This window comes from Pelobates fuscus, chromosome 1 (genome assembly GCF_036172605.1).
Source record: "Pelobates fuscus isolate aPelFus1 chromosome 1, aPelFus1.pri, whole genome shotgun sequence".
In the NCBI taxonomy this organism is placed as follows: Eukaryota; Metazoa; Chordata; class Amphibia; order Anura; family Pelobatidae; genus Pelobates; species Pelobates fuscus.
The window spans coordinates 125,820,028-125,838,955 of NC_086317.1; the positions used below are offsets into that span (position 1 = coordinate 125,820,028).

The 18,928-nt window shown below is 40.4% G+C and overlaps 1 protein-coding gene across 1 annotated transcript in view; it reads right to left on the minus strand.

Annotated features, from left to right (window-relative positions):
• The window catches only part of SMPX (small muscle protein X-linked), a 79,533-nt gene extending 73,302 nt beyond the window's left edge, over positions 1 to 6,231 (minus strand). Inside the window, exon 1 of the mRNA XM_063444299.1 lies at positions 5,962 to 6,231. The gene's annotated coding sequence lies outside the window, so the exon portion shown is untranslated. The remainder of the gene's footprint in view (positions 1 to 5,961) is intronic.
• Between the last annotated feature and the right edge of the window lie 12,697 nt (positions 6,232 to 18,928).

Sequence of the window (18,928 nt, forward strand, 5' to 3'; positions counted from 1 at the left end):
AGCCTAGGATCTCTATCCCTCAGTACTACTGATATGTCCCCATACGCGTATGTCCTGTTCTTAAGGACATCCTGGGAGGCAATTAGGAGCGAGACTAGGTTAACATCCTTGCCCTCCAGGGTTTCCTTCTTGAGTGCAGCCGGGACCATATGCGCCGTGTTTATATTTTCAGGGATTTGAGATGGGACAAGAGAGTTACCCGGTGTGGCAGATGAACCCCCACACAATGGAATAGCGGGCCAGCAGGCACGTTAGAGGAACAGACTGCTTATAATTTCTCCAGTCTATCACAAATCAGTCCAATGGAAGACATTAACGAGGTGAGCATAGCATGAACATCCGGCAACTGGGATCCGCTAGTCCCCTCCCCTGACCCCGAGTTGTCAGTGTTTGTATTGAGAAGTATGAAAAGCTCCACCTTCCTGGCAGTAGCCGGGAATGGAATACATCGTTTATGGATATAACAAAAAGAGAGAAGGAGGAAGGGGAAAAAAAAGAGAAAGATCTGTTCCTGAGAGGGAGTATACACCAAATGTAATAAGAAAAATAATAGAAAATACTTTATTAGTAAATAAACATCAAAATAGCTATTTAGTATTTTCTAGTATTTTCTACCGACCTATCTGCTAAAAGGGGCTAAAAGAGATAGGGATTCTAATTGTCGTACCTGCGAAGGTTAGAGTCAGAAATGATGGATACGTATTTCACCTAAAGATGAAAAGTGATATAGTATCTGAGTATGTGAGAGAAGTATATATATATATATGGGCCAGAGTAATATAAAGAAACCTACCCCAATCCTAGATGTGAGGGGAAGAATTTGGCAAATGTTGCCACAAATGGAAGAAACCTTGTGACTGCAAACCAGTCTGGTCAGATTTTAACACCTACAGAAATTAGAGATATTAACGAAGAACCAGGAGGGATTAGCTAAAATAAACCAACATTTAAAACAATTTACCAACCAAGTCTATGGCTTAAATAGCAGTGTGCATGTATGTATCTACTGCTAGTCACTAGACGGTACTTATAATATGTCATACGAATATGTTAATGGAAGCATCTGCATGCGTAGCAAAAGAACCGGACGGGGTATATCTATTTGTGTGGTAGAAAGAACGAAATGTCCATACCACAGGACTAAACTCATACAAATTAATGTGAAATGCTGAACTCATACGGAATTATATGAAATGGTACGAATAGACATAGACCAGTGATGATGCTGAAAGAGTGCAACTGAGGCGCATTGCTGTGGGTCTAACTTATGTTGAATCAATGCATCTTTATGAGGAAATTTCGGCGACTCCATGCAGAGCATGGGCACACTGAACGTCAGAGCTGCTTTTTTGACAGCACCAATCCATGAAGCACCTACAGTGGCCATCTAAGGAGTGGCCACTTGGAGGTGTCCCTAGAGGCAATGTAAACATTGCCTTTTCTCTGAAAAGGCAGTGTTTACATGAAAAAAGCCTGAAGGAAACTATTATACTCACAAGGACAACTACATTAAGCTGTAGTTGTTCTGGTGACTATAGTGTCCCTTTAAATAGTGTCAACAATGTGTTGCCCTATTTGGTTTGGGGCCATTCTTCAAAGGTCCTAGCGTGAACATTAATTTGATGCAACGCATGTGAAGCATGGCACAACTAGGATAGATTATCACATTGAACATTTAAAGGAACACTACAAACACCATAACACTGTAGTGGTTTTGGTGCCAGGAGTATCCTAATCCTGCCCTCAATGTAATGTAAGTAGCCTAACCATTTGATCTTTAATCTGGGATCTTCAGGGCATCAATCCTTGCTTCCTCACAGCCTGAAGCTCTTCACTAAACTACTCCTGATGGTGCAGGGCTTAGCTCATTAGCTGAGACCAAACAGACTCTCTGACATTCACTTTGAGCTGCGGGGAGGCAGGAAGTGGTGCCCCAGCGATCCCCAGGTAAGAAGTAAAACCATTAGACAATTATTTGAAACGGTGCCCAGGCACACCTAACACTATAACCACTACAGAGCACTGTAGCAGTCATGCAGCTTGCATTGTTCCCATAAAGGGACACAATATGCACCCAGAAGACTTTAGCTCATTGAAGTGGTCTGTTTGCACTGTCCCTGTCCGTTTAACCCTGCACTGGTAATTATTGCAGTTATTGAGAAACTGCAATTACTTACTTGCAGGGTTAACTCCACCGCTAGTGGCTGTCTACCAGAGAGCCACTAGAGGCGCTTCCGGGTCATCGCCTAACTTACGCTGGACGTCATCACGCTATGCTTTCCTATTATCTTAATGCGAGTGTGGCACTTCACACGCATATGCATTAGTTCCCCAACGTCGGGGGAGGAGAAGTGAAGGCGGAGCGTGACCCAGCGCCACGGGACATCGGCATTGGATTCAGGTAAGTGTTAAAATGATGTTTAACCCTTTCATCACTACAGGGGGTAGGGGGCATGAGTGAGGGGGGGAGGGGGGGGACTATGGGCTAGGAATACAGTTTTGTATTCCAAGCCTATAGTTTCCCTTTAACATATGAAAAGAAAACAAACTGCATGTGATCTTACAACAAGCTACTTTATGGAGATACTCCAGGCTGGAGTCATATAAGCAATGCATTAAACACAAATATGCAAAAAAAAAAAATTAAATGATGATGGAGGATAGTATTAACTAATTAGTGGTAAGAAAAGCCCCTACCCCTTTCTCCCACAGCCATAGCTAGTGGCCTACGAGTTTGCAAAGGTAAAATAAATTACAACCCTGTTCAACGTCCTTGATTGCACCAATGAAGGGCATCCTGTAAATGAATGGTCATAAATATCTGTGGCGAATGAGTACAGCACTAATGTAGGCTCCTCACAAATGAAGTGCCAGGAGCTGAAGAATAAAGATTGCAGCACCCACAGGAGGCAGCAACAGGTAAGAATAACCCACCATGCTCCACCTCTGGACCTCCTAACCCTGAGCACCGATTTGATCATAGGATCTGTGCCACTTTAACTAAAGTTAACAATTTATTTCAGATGAAGCTTTAACTTTGTTACCAAAAGAGAAATTTTAACTGTTATATGAATCCCATGAAAATTAATGATGGCACCCTGATAGCCACAGGTATTGAAAATGAAAACAAACAAGTATTTCCTAAACCAACTATTCAATACATCCAAGCAGATGAACAAACCAGTAAAACAAGGACGGCTGACTTCCCATACATAATACTGTGCAGCACAATACTACCTGGAAACATGAGACTATCTGCATTATTTAAGAACACAGGAGTAAATTGCATTAGCAAAATATCAGTGAAAATTCAGCTTTCTGTTATGTAAGAAATCAATTTGTATCTACAAAAAAAATGAATGATACCCAAAACAGCAACTTAAATGGATAGTCTATGCTCATGGCAAGGTTATGGCGCAAGTTGGTCACTATCCTTGCGTACAATTAGTTATAACTGCAGTGATTCGCAAAACCTGCTTTGGACTGCCCTATATTCCATTTTAATGGGATCACAAACTGTGGTAGATTTGCGATCCAATAAATTTGTGGATGGCTGAATTGGGGTGCAAAGGATCATTCTTTTGAGGAAATTATTTCTGGGAACCAGGGCCCTTGGGCCCCAACACAAAAAATGCTGCTGCAAATGAGTGTGCAAACCCTGAATGTTGTGCTCAAGTGAGAAATTTTGTTATGATTGCTATCAGTATTTTACAAGTTCCATTCATCCTGTGTAACTAATGGAATGTTATAACCCATAAAGTTTAGGTTATGATAAGGGAGACCCCTTAGGCCATAATAACATGTTTCTGATTGGTTGAGCCTGTTCCTTTCTGGGATGTACTCTTTCCTGATGTGCCTTTCCCCTGCATCAGCTGCATGACCTTTAAATGTGATCATCTTTTATTTTGGTTTTTATTTATGTCTCATTGCCTTTATATTGCACTTCAGACTGAAATGCTTTCTAAATATAGGGTGGGGGAACAGGGGGAAACCCTTAGGCATCCTCCTACCCCCTATATATATTTTATAATCTTTCCCACATCATAGAACTGCTTCCCTTCTGTTTTTTTTATTTGCCCCATTCCAAAGTATAGTCTGTGCCACCCATATACTGAACACCTTATCTGCTCTCCAAGGGTAAGAGGGTATAATGGGGGCTTTTTCAGCTTTTTCTGATAATTGACTTTCTGCACACCATTCCACATCCCACTTACATAGTAATAATCACACCCTATTATGGAGATAGTAGGAGGAGGGGGACCATTTGGCTCTTGCAGTTAAGGGGTTAATTGTCATGTTCGGTATAATTAACAAATATATTTAGCAAAATTTAGAAGAACTGAATCCCCCCCAAAATAATAAATCAAAAGGAAATAAATGTCAAATGAGAGTAGAATATAAATTGTCCTCTTCAGACACATGGCAGGTAAGACAAGTCTGTACAATAAACCCCATGGTAGGCACAAAGGGATATCTCCATGTATCTTCTAGGAGTAATGTACTGGTACTGGTGGACCCCTATCAACCAGTTACACAAAGAGGTCTTTCTTTTCTTCATAGTGTGTGTGCAGATACCATGCTGCCCATGCCCTGTGACTCAAGACATCATGCCAGCCAGGAAAGTTTAATTGTAGGAACTTTGAGCTTATGACATCACAGAACCTTGTGAAAAAGAACTGATGAGGCAATCCTACCAGACTAATGCAAACTGTGCTGGTGGAGCCTGGTAGTCAGGAATGTACAGCTGGTCCATAACTTGTAGAGCTAATTTCTGTTGACCTCTTGGTATTCTACTGTTACTGTTCTCTAGAATTAGAAGTTGGACTTCAATGTTCTGTATATTTATATATAATGAGATATGGAGAGAGAAAAACTGGGTCATAAATGAGAGACATGCAAGATATTTCTAGGTAATAGTAAGTTTATCAAATTGCAAACAGTCCACTTACTATGCCACAGTTATTATCCCTCTCCTGAAATTTCACTTTTGGGAGTATTTAAGAACTGCAAATAGTTAAAATACTTAGATTTTTTTTTTTAGTAACAGAACTACCAGAGAGCATGATTTGGATTAAGAAAGATATGACCTACATTTTTTTGGCTTCCTACACAGAGCCTTTTATTCTGAACAAGTTTCACAATGTTCGATAATGAAAAGCAGGGGATCTAGTTATCTGTACATATATAATGACTTATTAAACTTCCTGAAAAGGAAGACACTGATGTAATATAAACCTTATTAACCATTCAGAAAACACAAATACATGCCTCAGTTTAGTTACCTGTGCAATTACTAATTAATAAAAAATATAGCAAAGTGTATACAGGTACCAGAAAATGTAGTCACTTCAAGACCGAATAAAAAATGTTTATTATAAAAAAAAGTTCCATGTCTCCAATATAGACACTGTCTGGCACTTTTATCCCAAATTGTGCAAGAGATTTTTCAGTTGTTCTCTAGAAATCTGAGTTTAGTGAATAAACCCTTATGTCTCTATGGTACATTTATAGCTATAAGCAATGTAATAATAATAAGTAATTCTCCCTGTGCAGACTATAACCATGAGCACTATAATAACATGCAATTAATTATTAACTACAAAAATACTATCTCTTCTTTGATGCTAAGAACCCATTTTTACTGACACTGCATTGTTTTTATTACAATGTACACATTATATAAGTGAAAGATGTAAAGCAGTACTGAATACCCCCTTATAATGTATCAGATATCATTTTTTTTTTATAAATAACACTTTTTTAAACCTGGGTTTTGCAAAAATAGACAAGCATACACCTACTAAATAATAAAATAAGCAAAATTAACTTTTTTTTTTTAAATTATATATATATATATATATATATATATATATATTATAAACTGAGTTTCTAGCAAATTAATTTATTCTAAATTCTCTGTCTGCTATAGTCCTTTATGTTTTTATTTTGTAATGTACTTACCTTGCTGATTTCTTGTTTCCTTGTTTTTTTTCCCTAAATGTTTCTGTTGAAGAAGAGTTTGGCAGGTCAAAAAAAAATGACTGAGCGGATTTTTTTTTTTCTCACAATGATCACAAACTTCCCCTATCTCTCCTGGTATTTTTTTCAGTCAGTGATTATCCTTGCCAGAGGTCCTTTTTTAGTGCAGCTGATACAGCTTTGTGCCTGCCTCATACTCCAGGCTGCCTCAGAGCTTAGAGATAAACCCAGTTTGGTAGCTTAAGCGTGAAAAGGGATTCCTTTCATAGCTGAGGGTTGTTCTTCCTAAATATAGAGTTTGTTACACATGGTAACAGTAGGTTGTCAGTGGCAGCCTCTCCTCTACTTCACCTGATTATTCTGCTAGGGGTGACTTGAGTTTCCATTGAAGCAAAACAATGACAATGCTTAATGAATGATTGCGCTCTGTTTGTGATAAAGGATCTTTGGCACATGTGCATGAGAATAAATAAAAAGCTCTTCAAGGTTAGAATTTACTTGCACCTAGTTCTTAATGTTGGGAAATGACAGTAACTAAACTGAAGCACCAGAGGTATCATATTCTTGGGAGGGAAAGTATACGCTTTAATTTCAAATGAGAGACAGCAACTCCAATTTAGTACTTCAATGGAGGAAAACTATCTTTTGCACTGATCAGCCACAACATTAAACCCGGCTGCCTAATATAATGGAGGTCCCCCCGTGTGCCGCCATAACAGCTCTGATGCGTCAAGGCATGGATTCCACAAGACCTCTTAACGTGTTCTGTGGTATCTGGCACCACAACGTTAGCAGCAGATCCTTTAAGTCCTGCAGGTTGCGAGGTGGGGCCACCATGGATTGGATTGGATTTTCCAGCACATTTCACAGATGCTCAATTGGACTGAGATCTGGGTAATTTGGAGGCCAAGGCAACAGCTTGAACTCTTTATCATGTTCCTTAAACCATTACCGAACAATGACATGGTGGGGTGAACATGGTCTGCAACAATCTCAAGGTAGATGCTATGTGTCAAGGTAACATCTACATCAATGCCAAAATTTTCCTAGCAGATCATTGCCCAGAGCATAACACTGCCTCCACGAGCCTGCCTTTTTCCCATAGTGAATCCTGCGGTCATCTCTTCCCCAGATAAACGATTCACATGCATCCGGTCACCTTCCTGATATAAAAGAAAATATGATCCAGTTCTGATCCTGTAGATTCCATCTTAAAAACATAGCCCACATCCGCCCCTTTCTTGCACCAGATACTACCAAGGAGCTTGTCCAGGCTCTAGTAATTTCCCGCGTGGATTACTGTAACCCTCTCCTGAGTGGTCTTCCCAAAAGCCGTACTGCACCCCTACAGTCCGTAATGAACGCTGCTGCTAGACTGATTTTCATCTCTAGTCGTTTCTCTCACACCTCACCCCTCTGCCAGTCCTTACATTGGCTTCCTGTATGCTATAGGAGTCAATTCAAGGTACTAACTCACACCTATAAAGCACTGAACAACTCTAGCCCCTCTTATATCTCCTCACAGATCCATAGGTATGTCCCTTCTCGGTCTCTCCGCTCTACCCATGACCACCTCCTGTCCGTTGTCCGCACTCGTACGGCCAACTCGCGCTTGCAGGACTTCTCGCGGGCGGCTCCCTTCCTATGGAATAGCCTGCCTACCGCCATCAGACTCTCCCCTAGTCTTGCATCTTTTAAGAAGTGCCTTAAAACCCATCTCTTTAGGAAAGCTTATGGCCTCCAAGACTAACCAATACCTAACATACCTGTCTCTTGCCCTCTCCTAAAGGGCAGTCCACCTTATTTGATTGCAAATTCCTGTCCTAATGTGTTTTACACCCCACCTCCTATAGAATGTAAGCTCGTTTGAGCAGGGTCCTCTTCAACCTATTGTTCCTGTAAGTTTATTTGTAATTGTCCTATTTATAGTTAAATCCTCTCTCATAATATTGTAAAGCGCTACGGAATCTGTTGGCGCTATATAAATTGCAACAATAATAATAATAACATGAGGAACAGTGCACATTTTATATTTTTTTGTGCATAAGATTACAGGCGTGGTTTTCATGAGTAAAACATAAACTTGGCATGCAGAAAACTTTCACGTTTTTTATATTGTGTATACCGCTTAAACTAGCTGAACTAATGAATCTCTGTGTTGAGGCTGAGTCCGTATGTGTAGTTTATAACAGGTTGGCTGTCGTGTGAGGGTGAGCAACGTTTGTTGCAGAGAGTGTAGGTCTCATTCCCGCTACTATCTGACATGCAGTGGTTGAATGGCTGTGCCCAAGCTAAGCATACTAAGGGTACAGTAGTTGCTTAATTCCCGGCTATTCTTAGTATATGTACTCATATGTTACAGGAGGGTCTAGTACAGCGTATCAGGATGGTATATCAGCAAATCATCTTTCCCTGCATATTGGTATATCATCTAGCTCTGCATGTTGGTATAACTTAAGCTAGACTGTAGATAGGCATGCTGTAGAGTAAGTGTGCCCCTAGTCGCATTATTAGTAGCACGTTACATTGCAGCATCATAGGTTAGCATAAAGAGGGTCAGCAAAAATGAAAATGAAAATATAAAGTATATAAGACTCAAGATTAGGTGCATGGCCTCGAGGCAAGAGCAGCCGCTCATGTCAGTAGGCGGAAAAGTCCAGCACGGTGATCAGGGCTGCCATCAGAAAGTGTGGGGCCCCTAACACAGCTCAAGGTCTGGGCCCCCGTGTGCCCACCTCCAAGCCCCGCCTCCAAATCCCGCCCACAGGAATACACACAGACACAAAAGGACACAGACACAGAAAGATACACACATACTAACAGACACACACACATATAGACACATACACAGATACACACACACACTGATATACAGACACACACACTGACGTACATACATACTCACATACTGACACACACACATACATACATACTGACAAACAGACATACATACAAACTGACATACAGACATACACATACATACACACACACACACATATGGATATATACATACACAGATACATACATACACACACACACACAGACATACACACTGACAGACATACACACTAACATACACACACACATACACACACACACACACACACAGACATACTGACAGACAGACATACACACAGACAGACACACAGACAGACATACACACAGACATACAGACATACACACAGATATACACACTGACATACAGACATACAGACTGACATACACACAGACATACACACAGACAGACATACAGACATACACACAGACATACACACTGCCATACAGACATACACACTGACATACACACACAGACATACACACAGACATACACACTGACATACACACACACTGACATACACACACACTGACATACACATACAGACATACACACAGATATTCACACAGACATACACACAGACATACACATAGACAGACATACACACACACACACACACACACTGACATACAGACATACACACAGACAGACATACACACACACAGACAGACATACACACACACACACAGACAGACATGCACACACAGACATACACACAGACATACAGACATACAGACATACACACAGACAGACATACACACAGACAGACATACACACATACATACATACATACACACTAACATACACACACACAGACATACACATTGACATACACACACACAGACATACACACACACAGACACACACACAGACATACACACTGACATACACACACCTCATTTATCAGCCACCCTCCTCTTACCTTTAAGTTGCAGGAGGGTGGCTGGGGATGATGGGAGTGAGCGGATGCCTCTCCTCTCTCCTCTCCTTTGCTCTCCCTCCGCGCGCAGTAAGCTGGGAGGAAGTGACTGGACGTGGGGTCATCAGCAGGTTGGAGATGTCCCGCAGCAGGAAGAAACGGGGCGTCATCCCATTGAGGCCTGGTGGTTTCTATACCCCGAGGAACTTTAGAGGATGGAATGCCCAATTCAGTAAGAAAGGCAGTTGAGTCCTCCACAGTGAATATTTTATGCCCAGTTCCCTCTATTATAACTTGCAGAGATCGTAGACTGCCTCAGCACTGCAGCACGTTGTTTCCCCTCAATGCGTTAGTATAGGGCGCCTCGATTGCCTCCATAATAGGGTTCATCTGGATAAGTCTGCATAGAAGGACAAGGGGCAATTTTCAAATTCAACTGCTGTGGTCACCAGAACTGCCATCCTGACAAGGTGAGTGATAAATTGTGCAATGAAGTCCCCAGAAGTTTATGCAGGGGCTCGAGCTGGTTTACAGGGGCGGTTTAAGCTGTCAAGGAGTAGTCCCTTCGCCTGTTTAGGAGGCAGGAGGTGATGAAAAAGGAGGCTTAAAAACTGATGGAGTTCTGCAGTCTCCACAGACTCCGGGACGTCCTTTATTTTAATGTTGTGATGACGATTACAGTCGCCCGGTTCGGCCAGTTTAAGTGCCATGTCCCCTTGAGTTTGAGACATGCGATCTTGCCTGGAAATTATGGAGGCTTGTTGGATCTTGAGGTCCATTTTATCTTTCTCCATTGCCTTAATTCTCCTAGCGAGAGTGTACAGTCCCTCTCTTATAATAGATAGGTCTGCCTGGAGCAGTGCACAGATGTCTCGCAACAGGGCCTTATTATCACTCATAATTGCAGGCATGTTTGTGTCATCGTTATAGGATGACTGGTGCAGGCCCCCAGAGCTAAGGATAACATCTAGCGTTTACAGAAAGGGCTCCCCTGTGGAAGTGGAGTCGTCTTTGAGCTGAGGCGCCATTTAAGGTGCCTCTTGAAGTAGTCTGCTAAGCATGTATTCCCCGATATTGCAGGACCTGAGCCCTGTTGTGTGCATGTTATTTTTAATTTGTTTTCCCATCTAGTTCTGTAGGTGATGCCTCATTACAAGCAAACCTATGAAAAATAGTTATAAAACAGCGATTGCATTCGGAGCTTAAAAAGAATACATCCGTACAACTGAGTACATTCGAAGTATATAAAGTCTATATAGTCTATAAAGTATATAAAGTCTATAAAGTATATAAAGTCAACGGAGTATATTCAAAGCAAGGTCTAGTTACCAGTGGGATTCTTTAGGGATCTGTACTTGGACCCATTCTCTTTAATATTTTTAATATTAGTGATATTGCAGAAGGTCTTGATGGTAAGGTATGTCTTTTTGCTGATGATACTAAAATTTGCAAAAGGGATGATGTTCCAGGAGGGATAAGCCAAATGGCAAATGATTTAGAAAAATTAGAAAAATGGCCTCACTTGGAGTATTGTACGCAGTACTGGAGACCGTATCTTCAGAAGGATATTGATACTTTAGAGAGAGTTCAGAGAAGGGCTACTAAACAGTTTCATGTATTGCAGGATAAAACTTACAAGGAAAGGTTAAAGGAACTTAACATGTATAGCTTGGAAGAAAGACGAGACAGGGGGGTTATGATAGAAACATTTAAATACATAAAGGGAATCAACACAGTAAAGGAGAAGAGTATATTTAGAAAGAGAACTACAACAAAAGGACATAGTCTTAAATTAGAGGGGCAAAGGTTTAAAAATAATTTAAGGAAGTATTACTTTACTGAGAGGGTAGTGGATGCATGGAATAGCCTTCCAGCTGAAGTGGTAGAGGTTAACACAGTGAGGGAGTTTAAGCATGCGTGGGATAGGCATAAGGCTATCCTAGACTTATGATAAGGCCAGGGACTAATTAAAAGTATTTTGAAATATTGGGCAGACTAGATGGGCCAAATGGTTCTTATCTGCCATCACATTCTATGTTTCTATGTTTTACAAAGCGTTAGCTTCCAGTATTCACAATTAAACCACAAAATTTATAAAAATGTAGAAGTAAATGTAAAATTAAATAAATGATGAATTCCACACTGGCAGGGTTATTCACTAAAATGAGAATTTAAAGAGAATCTAGTTTTTAATTAGCTCAAAATATGTGAACTGGAAAATTCTTAATGTCAGCAATGCTTTTAGCTTTGCAACTCTGGCCATAAGGAGACACTATAGTCACCAGAACCACTACAGCTTCATGTAGTGGTGTCTAAAGCATGACCAAGCATGAAATCAAGGCATTTCTATGAGGGAATGCTGATTGTTGTAGTGCCTTGTTTTGCTGCGCAGTAGCCTCCCAGTGCTTTAATATAATAAATGAGATGATCTCAGCCACATAGGCGGGCAGACCTGCGAGGCATATTTGTGTTTAGCAAGTCTCCCGAGTAAAACAGTACCCCCAATGTACAGGTTTTATGGTGTCTTGGAAAGTTATAGGGTTAAATATAGTGCTAGCAAATTAATACCTTTTATTTCCACAGAGAGGGGTCCAGGGAGCTAAACATGTATTCCAGTACTACAGTGTCAGGAAAATGTTTGTATTACTGACACTATAGTGTTTCTTTAAATTTTTAATACACTTTGAATTCTTACTTTAGTAAATAACCCTGTGGGTGTTAAATTATTGTACAACAACCCAATTAAAATACAAATTCAAACCAATTCGCATGAAACAAAAATTCCATAAATTCTAACCATTAGCAAAAAAAAAAAAAAAAATACTCCAAAAAAACAAAAATAAATGCTTACTTTGTGATTCACTGTAGGTAATGTACTGCACACATTTCTCTATTTTATCAGTTATCCTAATGGTCTACATCGTCTTTCTTTTTTGGCAAGCTCTCACAAAAAAATAAATAAGTATAAAACAAAAGATCCAGGTCTGTAAAAAGTCAATATTTACAAAACACGCAATCTAATCGGTGATTTCTATGGCTGGCTCTCATAGTGATCACATGACTTGTAGATACAATGCCCAGTTCTCTGAGGACTAACCAACACTCCACTCCAAGCAACAATGTGTCCTGGGAGAGACATGATAACGCTTGGGCATACAATTATAATTATAGGACTTTAACTCCTTCAGATGTTTTGCAAAGACTGATGTCCGGATATGAAGGAATACGTCTATATCCTTGTCATGACGTGGTTAAAAAAAATACATTTATTCTCATAAGTATGGCTGGAGACACTTTGCAAAGTATCAGAGGTTAAACAAGTGTCAACAGAAGAGACACACAACAGGTTTAAAACAGGCTGGTTATTGTGAACCCTGGCCATCATTTGTGCATGTGAACAGTGCAATCAAAGACACACAGAGATGAAAATGCATACGATTTCCTGTATTTTTACTGCTAACAAATTGCTTTACCTCTCAGAAGGGAATAACCTCCACCAAAAAAACACATACGCTCAATGAGTACTAGCCCATAGAAAAAAGGTAATGCTGAGACACCAAGGGTAAAGATAACTAACCCTAATGGTACTCCTGTACCACATAAATCTGTGGGTAGGGAGATCGAGCTTAACAGTTTTGAGTATCTATAGGTAGAGTGCTATATATACATTACAGCTCTTACTGGGATGTTCATTGGGGATTTTTTTATTCCTATTTCCCTAGTCTATACTGTCTTCTCTACCTTCTATTTCCCTCCCCCTTCCCTGACCCTACCTGGTTTATTGTTTGTTACAATATCCAGTGATTGTCTGGACTAGGGTACCTCTAAAGGAGACCCTTGTAACAAGGGGATCCCAGAGTGTACTCAGAGCTACACTCTGAGATCCCCTTGTTACAAGGGTCTCCTTTATCTATACATGTTTATTTTTGGGTTCCCCCTACTGTGTAGCTCCGCGATAGGTTCCTTTTAGGTCTGATCTGATATTTTCACACGATCAGTGTGCTTATGTAGACCAGCCCTATTCCATTTTTCTTCCATTTAGGCTGTTAGACATGCTAAATGGGATCAGGGATCATGTTCAGGGTGAATTACAATGCTGAAACACTCCATGGAAAATATTTTATAAGGTTGGTGTGTGGCATAATGCTCCTTTAGTGAGCAAGAAGAAAAAAGAACTATATAGCTGCAAGACCCCTTTCAGCAAGCTGATGACTATCCAGGTCCTGGTTAGTTATTACAATGAATTTGTGTATGTACCCCTTGTTTTACACAAATCTCAATATTTAGATTCTGAACATGGTGCCAGGATTCTTTTGGCTGTTTGACAGTAAACAATCTACAGTAATGTGCCTTGAAGATATCCATTTGCAAGAGTCCTACAACTATTTTGACCTTTTCCCAGTGATAGGAAAAAAACGGTATATCAATATAAGCCACTGGTGTTTTTCATTTATTTTTGTGATTGTAATTCCACAGAGGTATAGCAATATCCAGTACAGTTGACTGTACTACATGTATTTATACTAATTGTCTCCAATTTATAATGAATAAACTGTAACACATACTGGCCTATACTACAATCTGAAGTTCGAAACAAATCAGGAATGTTTTTTGATTTAGCAAAAATGAGATTTTATGAGAACACTGAGAACGGGCAACAGCTCAAGTAGCTTGTCCTTTGATGAGTTCCTGATCAGGTCTCATACAGGATGTAGCCTACCCTTGCCATTGCAGAGAGAACCCTAACCTGTCAGATACCAGATTGAGCCCAGCCAAGTACCAGTAGGCTCCCTCTTCAAAGAGACACAGCAACCCTAGACAATTATGTCAGCCTTCAATGGGCCTTATCCCTAAGGTGTAGCTTATATCCCCAGCTACAGTGAGCTGGGGATATCAGGATTACCATTTAGACTTAGGTCAGGGATAGGCTACCTTCGGCTCTCCAGATGTTGTGGACTACATCCCCCATAATGCTCTTACACACATAATGCTGGCAAAGCATCATGGGAGGTGTAGTCCAAAACATCTGCAGAGCCAAAGGTTGCCTATCCCTGACTTAGGTAAACCCTAGTCATATGCAAATTAGCCAAAAAAGTTTATGAGAATAGTCAGATGAAATCGTTTTTCCTTTTATGTGTCCAAGCTCAGGTCTGATACAGGACACCGTTATGCCAGTGATCACAATCCACACATTTCCCAAATCTCTTTTAGGCTAGTTACAATGATAAACTCAGAAAATGTTACTATCTTAAAAACAGGTCTATGAAGGTCTGTGCACACAAAGGTCGGACAACAGCAATAGAGTATTTCTTAAACTGCAATCCAATAAAGTGTGCTTTCAGGCGACTTTTGTGTGTCCAGACCTATCTTCGGATAGAAGTAAAAAGGGCTCTGGTGCAGCATCCATCTAATACAGGTGTGTGCAGTCCCTAATCTGTGTTTTCAAAAATGGGTTTAACCCCTTAAAGACACATGACATGTGTGACATGTCATGATTCCCTTTTATTCCAGAAGTTTGGTCCTTAAGGGGTTAAACCATGATTTCAGCCCTTTCACCTGATAGTAAGTCTGATAGATGAGTGAGGACCCATATATAACCTGCTTTACCTAGTTTAATCTTTGTACAGATCATAATGAAAGGAACAAGTTATGAGTGTGCAATGTACATAGACTTTCAAACCTACCCACAAACAGTCTGCACAATACACTATCACGGAGCTCTATTCTTGTGTCCCAACCAGAATTCTATACATATATATATATATTTTACTTTTACAAGACTTTGTAACCAAGAATTATTTTGAACCTAGATTTTTTTTTTGTTGTAGCAACTTTAATAACTAAGTGCCTCCACCATATTTTCATATTCCCCAGACACTGTCTGTTATTACTAGCAGTGCCAAACAAGCTCTTAGGAGTTCAGAATTACAGGATAGAACTACATCTAAGCTGCACAAAAACAAAGTACAGTGTGTACTGATTCTATGTCTTTGTTACATACTAGATATTCTAATTTGAAAAGGAATAAAAAGCGAATGTCTCTATTGGATTTGTGCATGGCGGAAAAATTTGATTTGGCTGAATCAATTTGTAAAAAAAATCAAAACAATTTGTTCAGGTAATCTCAAATTGATCCCTGTGGCTGGTTGATTTAGATGATTCTTGTCCATGCAAGTAATTAGGAAAAATAATTCAAACGAACAAAAAAGGCCTGAAAATGGGCCAGTGTACTGCAACATATATACATAAAATAAATATTATGTATATATGTTTTCACTGAGAGGCGCATTATCAGGTGAGAACCAACAGCGGGAAAAAAAGAGAACCAGTAAAAATATATTATATATATTTAGATCTTTATTAAAAAAAATTACAAATACAGATTTAATTTTTTTTTTACTGCACACCCTTTTTTTCGGTCTGTTTGTCACTTCTCACTTGACCTGTGTATACAATCAACATTAAGCTGTGCTTCTCTAGCCATCAGTCATCCTTTTTCCCATCGCCACAGATGGAACATCGAAATCTGAAAAAAATTTACCTGATCATCAATTGTCTGTTTCATTTTTGTTTGTGATACGTCCAGATGCTGCTTCAGAAATACCTCAAACAACCTGTCAATCTCCCAAAATTCTGATCATCCCGGTTCACCTAAAACAGAATTGCACAAGTCTAGTTTCTATATTGTTCCTCCTAATATTTTTGGATAAGCTTTTGAAATGATTTAACATTTTTGGATAAACTTTAAAAAAAAATGCTTATAAGGCGGCGGAGCCTAGCCGCCAAGCCGATTAGACACGTGCTGAGTGGGCTCCTGCACTATCTGCAACAAACAAGGTGAGATCCCAGACCCACTAGCCTGAAACTACCCCTCAGTGAATTAATCACACTGAGTGCCAAAAGACAAATCGGAGGATACCTCACCTGCCATAATTAGCATCCGGGAGCTGGCATCAAAGCATTGCGGCCTATGGATGAAGGAGCTAAGGAGAGACAGCCGCTCTCCTCTCTCTCTCTATTCTATGGAACAGGCTCGTTGGTCTCCTACTCCACCCCCCTACAATAATGACAGCAGTGAAACTAAGTGCTACTACCTCCTGCGACACACTCAAGATGGCGGCGGCCACGGGGGTCCCCTACATCTCAGGGGGTAGACTTGATATCCTGTCCAGGCTGGATGAAATCTTTAACCCCTTAAGGACACATGACATGTGTGACATGTCATGATTCCCTTTTATTCCAGAAGTTTGGTCCTTAAGGGGTTAAAGGACTTCTGGCGCAAGGTGGAAAGTCGGATATGCCACGCTGCCTCCAGCCATGTGGGAGATTACTAACCTCAAAAGCCTTAGCCGATGCCACAACAAAGATCTACAGCCCCCGCAATGCATCACGTCTCAACATGGCGGTGAGACAAGCTGCACACTTCACTCTGAAGTAAACGCAAGAGAGCACCAGGGCGCTCCGACTTGGGATTTCACACTCAGATGACGGTCCTGGAGATATCTCAACCTCATGTGGCTCAACATGTTGAACCCCAACTGAGCAAGGATGCCTGTCCATCTCTTAGTTCTGGGACTCTGATATGCACCAGACCGCTATAGGTTAGCTTGACCTCCTGGATTGAATGTGGAAGCACTCTCAGCCCTCCCTTTTCTCACACATATAGTTTAAGTTCCAATGTCTGCTCTCTAGCCTGACTCTCACCTACTTAATCAAATGCTTCCTTTCCTACTAAGTAGCCTGTTAGGAGTCTACTGTTATAAGCTTATGTTTTATTATTTAGACCAACCAAGCAGTCAGCCTGTATGGCGTAGTGTCGTACTATCTAGTGCTCCTATCCATTGACAACTCTAGTATCAGCAAGTTTATTACACTTACAAATGTGCAGTGCACCATTCTAACTCTGTGTTTCCTCCTGATATAACAGCATACTTTAACTTTTACCTCAAGCAATGCATAGCTAGCATGTTTAATTTGTATTTTCTCAATCTTCTTAAATCGCATTACTCTAACTATATCTCACACATACTCCACTAAAACAAAATGTCAGTTTACACAACCTTTTACTATTACTCATATCTACTAATCTTCATACATAACTAGCATTATCCTGTGTATTCATTAAAAAAAGTGCAGTTCAATCTTATGTCATAATAATGTCATTGTTGAAATGTTTGTTATTGCTATAGTGGCATCGCGGACAAAAATAAAGAATATAAAGAAAAAAAATAAATAAATAAATGTTTATTAGCCACGCTCCCCCTCTGTATGACATCAGAGGAGGCAGGTCTCTGACCCAGAGTTGATGGACATCGGTGCTAGAATCGGGAGAGCAAATAAAGGGTTTTAACCCGCAGGGGAAAGTGAGGGAGGGGGGAAACCAAAGGTCACTGTAGTGTAAGGAATACAGCTTTGTATTCCTTACTATAGAATCCCTTTAACGTCACATAGATTGCAATTACATGGAACTGTTAGAAATGTTTAAACTGTTGGTTGTTTTTCTCTCTCGATTTTGCAGGGGATTGGAAACGGTGCCAAAATTAGACCCAAGGCTTTTTAGGATCTCACTCTTTGCTCTAGCCTCTGTGAGCCTGCCCCACTCAAATCCCATGGGTTAATGAGTGGATAGCTTGGCTGAGATGTGTCTATTTCAGGAAATGCTGCTATTATTCTGCTCCAGTTTTACTGAATGACGGCAGATATGTGAGAATATCACATCAGAAAAGTGAGAAAAAGAGTGGCAGAAGAGGTGCAAAGCACACAGGGGATTAAATAGGTGCAAACGGAAGATGCGACAAGAAAGTCGCAAGGCAACTGCAGCACCACTTATATACATCTTCCACTCTGTGTCCATAAGAGGGCTGATAAAGTCTAGGCAGGATCAAGTCCCTCCACAGGCCACGTAGTCTTTCTATCACAGATGAAAGATAACAAATCTATTCCTGGGGGAATCATAGCTATTCCTGGTAACATGTCAGAAGATGTGGTTGGGGCTTCCATATCAAAAGCAAAGGAACTTCTGTCACAAGCTTTCTTTTCAGTGATTGTGGAATGTGGAAAATGTGATGTTGGGAGGTTATTTCACAGTTTGACAGCTCCGTATGGGAAGGATCTTTGGCTTAGTGTTAGTAATGAAACTCTGGTCCCAGAAGCTGTTAGGAGATTATAGTGACAGTAGTTTAACAAGACAAGAT